A 7,901-nucleotide genomic window follows, 5' to 3' on the forward strand; every position below is an offset into this window, starting at 1 on the left:
CCATGATATAATTAAGTCATGTAAGTTAATAATCATATATAGAAATTGTAAATTAATATCTGTTTGATTTGAAGGTATATAAATGTTAAAAGTATTAATTGAAAACTTTTTTATTTTATTTTCAGGTTCTAGTATTCAACGTGGAATAAAGTACTCAGGGTACATTTGGAGCAGAGTTAAACATTTAAGTTGCTGTCCTATCTATATATATATGTTCTTTGAATAATGTATTTCATTGATGGCCATCTTGCACGTACGTACGTCCTGTGTACGTAGATTAATGTGGCCGTGTATGATTTCTCTTTTTAATATATATTTGACGTCCAAAGTAACATAAGTATAATTAAAGGAGCATAATAATTTGCATCCCCACCCCATCCCCGTATATATATATAATTGCAAGGGAATAATATTCTGCTTGACTTCCATTAACTTTTTCTATCTCTTGTATATCTTCGTAATGACTCATTCAATAGTAATGTAGATATGATAGTAAAAAGTAATAACTAGGCCTTGTGCCCCACGCTAGTCTATAGATTGGGTACGATTCTTAGGTTTTCTCTTAAGTTTTCCCTCACTGAAGTTGATAGCTTTCAATGGGCTTGCAAGGGGCAGATCGATCTTTTCCTTATCTGAAATTTTCATTTTAAAAAAAAAAGTAATAATATATATATAAAAATTGGTTTAAATATAACCAAACTCTTTAAAACTTTAGTGTACTGTGGTTTTGTTTAAAAAATTTCAATGCTATAATTATGATTATTTACATAAGTAATTGTAATATGCTAATTTTTTAATATGTTATTCCAATAAGTTGTTTTTAAGAAAAGTAATTTCTGAAAATGATGTTTTTGATAGACTTATATTATAAACTTTTATAATTTATCATTATATACTAAATTATAAATTACTCTTTGAGAATGTATCTCATAATTTATTTATTTTTCCCAAAACAATATATGTCATTATTATTGTTTTCAGAATTATGACCAACATCTAATTTCTCTCTAGTGTGTAAATAAGGTAGGTCAGGTGGCTTATTAAAATGTACTATCTAGTATCTAGTCTACGTTATAATTAATCTGACTAATAGATTTAATAAAATAAAATAAATTTAAATAAGAAAAAATTATTTTAAAAATAAATTATAGGCCTACTTTTAAAAAACTTAATCTATCTTATAATATTTATTTTAAACAATAAAATATAGTTATTATTTAAATAATTATAAAAAATAAAATAATATTGATATAGATGAAATAATAAGCTTAAATAAATCAAATCGATGTATAAAAAAAAAGTCAAATCGTGCATTTTATTTTTTAAAGATAGCAAAGCGAACCTATAATTTATATTAAATGAAGTTGATTGGCGAAACCAAATTCAAAATATTCAACAGATAAACATAATATATTAAAATCAAAATATAATCTAACCTAGTCCACCAAAATATCACATCAACGCCGTCTTTTTTTTTTTTTTCTAGTACATTGCCAGGAGGTATTCTCATTCAACCTTCTCCGGGCACCATGTTCTCGGGGTATGGCCTGTTTGGGCTAGCCCCTCATTGTAACAGTGAGTGCACTAAGCTTCGCAACCGGAGAAAGGACGAGACTAATCCCTCACCGAAGATTTTTGACTTATCCTCTGGCCCCCAAAGATTTTCCAAGAAACTGCTTGAGGCAGGGTTTGATCCCTGCACCAAGCAATCTCTTGGGAGCTCAGCAACCCTGTCTTTATGTGTAATATATTAGGAAGGGAATTTTCTCATGTAAAAAAGTAGCCATGTGATCATGTTATTTGATTACAATCACTCATTTAAAAATTATATATATTTTTCTCTCTTATTTCATCATCTATAAATAATTACAATTAAATAACATGATCATGTAATTACTTTTTCACGTGAGAAGATGCGCTTCTAATATTTTATGCCTTGTGGAGTGGAATCTTGTAAAAAGTTGCTTTGTAAGCCTTTGTGTGAATATATAGATGCCAGCTGCAAAGCACAAGGCCTCAAGTACTCCACATGTCGTGAAAACACAAGACAAAATAGATACCATTTCATAATCAGACAACCAATTGCCAAATAAACTTTTCCATTCTTTTCCAAATTAAGGTCGGTGACAGTGGATTCAATTCAATTACTTTAATTTGTGCTCTTAAATCTAAATTAATTAATATCTTTTAGAAAAGAAAAGTCTTTTTTTTTTTACTTTTTTAAGTTTTGTTAGAACTTGGGCCTATTGAGACTGAATATATGTGTTGTATATGATAATAAAATTTGGCAGACATCACTGTCGAAAAAAGGAAAAAAAAAATCATAAATTCTTTTAAGAGCTTTTTTGTTCATGTCTTTCTTGCGGATAACAACCTGTATCTAACTGGCTTTTTTGGCAAGAGGGAATGCAAATTTCAATGTATCCCCAAATTAAAACTCGAAATAAAATCATAATTCTTTATTTTGATACCAACATAATTACATTCTTATTTTTTTAAGATACATATAATTACATTTTTATTGAATAAAATCAAAATCAAAGGTCGTACATAATTTGTCATGGGTGTTTTAATTCTAAACTCTCGATTTTGAATGCATCCTCGCACTGTCGCACGTGAAAACATATGCGCGCATCATCGCGTTCGCGTTTGCGTTCCACGATAATAAGGAAAATCAAGAGGCAACAAAGGGATTGGATGGAGGCGTTCACGTTATGAAAACGACGTTTGACTTTTCGTTGATGTCGCATTTTTAACTTAGTTGACAACTTTTAATTTGGGAGGATAAAAAAAGAGAGCAACTGTGACCATACTGCGATGTTGTTGGCAAATTTTTATCAATTTGTGATCCGAACACTATTTTTTATCAATCTGTCACACATTGAAGTTAATTATTAGTGTTAGCAAATTTAGTAACCAATAATTTCATAACAAGTGATATATTTGCACAATAAAAACTGACTGAGCTAAATTCGTTGTAAGGGTAGAAAACTTGGTGTATTATGTGACATAATCTCGTTGGGCAATAAGAATTAATGTATCATTCAAAATAAAAAATGAAGGAAAAGGGCTATATAATTAATATATCAATCACAATTAATGTATCAATCACTCATTACAATTAGTGTACCAATGCAATTAACTTGTGATTGTATCAATTACAATCAATGTACCAATCATCAATCACCGATCATTTCGGAAGACTATAACTTTTGATTTGGATATCCAAATCAGATGATTTTTTATTTTATTTCACATAACTTTAAGAAATCTACGGAATGACACATTATTTGACATATTTTATCTCTGACAAAAATCTTTCAAATTTGTAACGTATTACAAGCAATTAATTTACCAATTACCAATCACTATTAATGTACTAATCACCAATCACAATTAATGTACCAATCAAAATTAATTGTGATTGGTACAATAATTGCGATCAAAATTAATTGTAATTGGTGATTGATACATTAATTGTGATTGTAAAAAATATATTATACCAAATGGTGGTAGCTCAGTTGACGCATAGGAGCTAAGCAGGTAGGGTTAAAACATGTGTTCGAATCTCCCCAGTACCACCTTTGGAAAGGGTTTAAAGCCTTAATCCCGAATCGAATTAATTGCGAAGCAATGAACTAATTGGAATATTTTCAAAATATATATATATATATTATAAAACATAACAATTAGTCTCCCTTAGATTCACTAAATTTGTTTTAAAAAAAGAAAAGGGTAAAGCTACTATCATGTAATATAATCTAAACAATTTTTCATACTCAAACAAAAATACATGTGGGTCCTCATACATATAATAAAAACAAAACAAAAAAATGCTGGTGCAGAAACCAATGGGTGAGTGGGTAAAATTTTTTATATCATGTTACATAATATTAGTTTTTTCCAAAAGAAAACTTTAGTCAAAATAAACATTGATTCTTTCTTTTAGTTCGTTTAGTTTCCTATTTCTATTGCCATTTAGATACTAGGTCCATAGCTATCATACTAGGATTAGTGTCAATCAAGGATTCTTTCTTTTATTTTCTTTAGTTTCCTCTTTCTATATGTCGTACTAGGATTAGTGTCAATCAAGAATTATTTTCTTTATTTTCTTTAGTTTCTTTTTTTTACTGCCCTTTCTTGGGCCTTATAGAATATAAGCCTCTCGTATAGGTCCACAACCTGTATTTCTTCATAGTTTATATTTCTGTTTTCTACGAAGCAACTTATGCAAATCTTCTTCTCTTGTTGTTTTTGTTTGATCTTGTAATTGCTTTTTTTTTAATGGTTCTCCCAAAGTGTGTTGTTATCTCCCTAGTGGTTTTCTCCCTTTGTGTGATATTGATAAATAATGGTGTTGAAGCGTTTCATAAAATATACCCTCATCTTCAATCTCTTTCAGCGATTTCCGTGAGTGAACAACATAGAACTGGATATCATTTTCAACCTCCTAGGAACTGGATCAATGGTTTGTAATGTTCTTAATTTTTTATACTTTTTTTAACCTTGCCATATTTACAGCATTTTGAGAGTAGTATCTTTCTTATAAATATACATGATGACATAACTTGCTTCTCAAGTTTGTATTTCATTGTTTATAAATTGTTATATCGAAATTATCAGTAATGCTAACTTTGCTTTCTAATACTTTCATGGTGCATAAATTGGTGAAATTGACGCATAAATCACATTCAGATCCAAATGGTGGGTGAAAACTTTTTTTTTCTTTTTTTTTAAATTTCATTTCAATCACCAAATATTTGTATTTTACAATCTTTTATATTAATTTGAAAATGCAAATAATACAGGACCCATGTATTACAATGGATACTACCATCTGTTCTATCAGTACAACCCCAATGGTTCTGTGTGGGGTAATATTGTGTGGGCCACTCTGTATCAAAGGATCTTATCAACTGGAAAGCACTTGAACACGCTATTTACCCATCCAAACCCTTTGACAAATTCGGGTGCTGGTCCGGATCAGCAACTATCCTCCCGGGTAAGGGACCTGTGATCCTCTACACAGGAATTATTGACGAGAATAACACTCAGGTGCAATGTTATACCATACCTGAAAATGCATCCGACCCGCTTCTCAGAAAATGGGTAAAACCCGACCAGTTCAACCCAGTTGTGGTTGCAGAACCTGGCGTCAATAGTAGTGCATTCCGTGACCCGACAACCGCTTGGTGGAGCAAGGACGGGTATTGGAGGATGTTGGTTGGTAGCAGAAGGAAGAATAGAGGAATGTCCTACTTGTATAGGAGCAAGGATTTCGTGAAGTGGATCTGAGCCAAACACCCGATCCATTCCGCAGCAAACACGGGTATGTGGGAGTGCCCCGACTTTTACCCGGATGCATTGAAAGGGGAAGAAGGGTTGGAGACATCCGTGGTTGGGAATAATGTTAAGCACGTTTTAAAGAATAGCCTTGACATGACTAGGTTCGATTATTACACATTAGGAAAGTATTTTCCTAATAAAGATAAGTATATCCCGGATAACACTTCAGAGGATGGTTGGGGTGGCCTTAGATATGACTATGGTAACTTCTATGCTTCCAAGTCATTTTTTGACCCAAGCAGGAATAGAAGAATTTTGTGGGGTTGGGCCAACGAGTCTGATAGCAAGGAGGACGACATCAAGAAAGGATGGGCAGGAATTCAAGTTAAAAATTAAAATAGTAATTATGTATTTAATTAGATTTGTTTCAATTGATGATGCATCTAGTTATAATTCAAATTTTTTTAAATACTTGTGTATGTTAAAGTAATATATATGCATGTGTGTTTATGTTAAAATCTACAGGCAATTCCAAGAACCTTGTGGCTTGATTCTAATGGGAGACAATTGGTACAATGGCCTGTTGAAGAATTAAATAGTCTTAGAGAAAAAGAAGTTAAGATATGCAACAAAAAGCTTGAAAAGGGAAATTATGTTGAAGTAGAAGGAATTACTGCTGCTCAAGTTGGATTTATAATTAAGCATTATTATATATATGTGTGTGTGTGTGTGTGTGTGTGTTTGTGTGTGTATGTGCATATTTTAATTAATGATATTATATATGTAAGTGCAGGCAGATGTGGAAGTTATTTTCTCATTTTCAAACTTGGACAAGGAAGAGACATTTGATCCTAGCTGGGTGAAGGCACAGGATCTCTGTGCCCAAAAAGGTTCAAAAACTCAAGGTGGGCTTGGACCATTTGGGCTTCTGACTTTGGCTTCAAAAAATCTGGAAGAGTTCACTCCTGTGTTCTTCAGAATTTTCAAAGCTCCAAACAAGCATATGATTCTTTTGTGCTCTGATGCGAGGAGGTAATTTGTATAATTCAAAGGGGATGAGAGGATTTCTAATTTTGTTTTTTTCTCATCATGTCTTTTATTTAATTTTGTTGTTTGTTTTTTGTTCTACATTTTTTAAAACAGTTCCTCTTTGAAGAGTGAATTGTACAAGCCATCATTTGCCGGCTTTGTAGATGTGGATTTAGCTACTAGGAAACTTTCTCTTAGGAGTTTGGTAAGTGTAAATGCAACTCCTCCTCCTCCTTCTTCGTTTGATGTTTCCCCATGATATTAATTTATGAGTTCCCATAATAACTATATATATACTTATTGATTCTGATTTTTCAACTAAATGGCAGATTGTGTTGTAATTTTTAATTCCTCTAAACTTTATGGTGATAACTATCACCTACAAGCCAAGATCCATCATACCAAATCATAAAGAAAAATAAGAACAACATAAAGGTGGAGGCATATCTGTCTCCATTGCAGCGGAATAACTTTGATCTTGTCTCTTGGGGTTTGTAGTCTTCCTCAGTCAAATCACCCTAAAACCTTATTCCTTAGTGTGCCGTCTCTCTCTTGATGGGGAAGAGAAACTAGGGTTGTTCATTTGACGTATTGGGGACCATAACCCTTATATAGTGTTTTTATCTTTATTGTTGGGCCAATAAGCTCCCATTATACCTAGTTGGCCCAACACCGGTATCCACTCATTCAGCCCATACTCACTTAGGAATCTATTTGAGAATATTTACTTGATCACTTTAATTTACCCAATATATATAAATAGCACAATATAATTTTTTTGTGTGGATATTATGCATCATTTTCAAGCTTTCATTTGAAAAGGCTTACATGTGCGTTGTTTGTGCATCATTTTTTAAGCCTTATAATGAATAGGTATTTATTGTTAATGGTATAAGGATAAAGTATGTATGTATATAGATTGAAGATTGATAAAGAATAATTTTCTTTATTGTTGTTATTTTGGTTTTAAATGGGTTTATTGTCCCTAAAGGTTTCTATTTGAAATTAAATATGATAGATTTGTTAGCCGCCACAGTGGCCAAATTTATAAAAGGTTAATTTGATTTCAAATAGGTTGGTCATATAAATATATTTTATTTATGCAAATATTAATCGGCCCACAGGAAGGTTATTGTTTGGCCAAATAACATATGTTGTGTGATCATGTGTGTGTTTATTGCTTATGCGAATAGTGATCGGCCCACAGGAAGGTTATTATTTGGCCAAGTAACAAACATACCTGTGGTAATAAATATGTGACAATTATCAAGAATTCTCCATGTAATTCATAGTCGGCCCACAGGAAGGCTATGATTTGACAGGACTTATTGTCAATGTTTGATTACTACATTAAGAGTACCACTTACAAGTTGATATTTTTGTCCACAGACTAAATATTAATGTTGTGCTAGGTATCTTATAATAAACTCATTTTACTTCGGATTATTTGTCTATATCGTGTATGAATATATATGATATGACATGTTATTAGTATGTTATCTTTTTTGGTTCTCTGTATAGTTTCTGCTACCGCTGCCAATTATGTTGCTCAAATGAATATGCTTCCAATGCTTAATGGGGAAAAT

The 7,901-nt window shown here is 31.8% G+C and overlaps 1 pseudogene; it reads left to right on the plus strand.

Moving 5' to 3' along the window:
* The first annotated feature begins 4,284 nt into the window (after positions 1 to 4,284).
* Positions 4,285 to 6,574, plus strand: LOC133303560 (beta-fructofuranosidase, insoluble isoenzyme 1-like; annotated as a pseudogene).
* The last annotated feature ends 1,327 nt before the right edge of the window (positions 6,575 to 7,901 follow it).

Source organism: Gastrolobium bilobum, unplaced genomic scaffold (genome assembly GCF_033153095.1).
Source record: "Gastrolobium bilobum isolate Gb01-03AN ecotype WA unplaced genomic scaffold, APGP_CSIRO_Gbil_v1 utg23698, whole genome shotgun sequence".
In the NCBI taxonomy this organism is placed as follows: Eukaryota; Viridiplantae; Streptophyta; class Magnoliopsida; order Fabales; family Fabaceae; genus Gastrolobium; species Gastrolobium bilobum.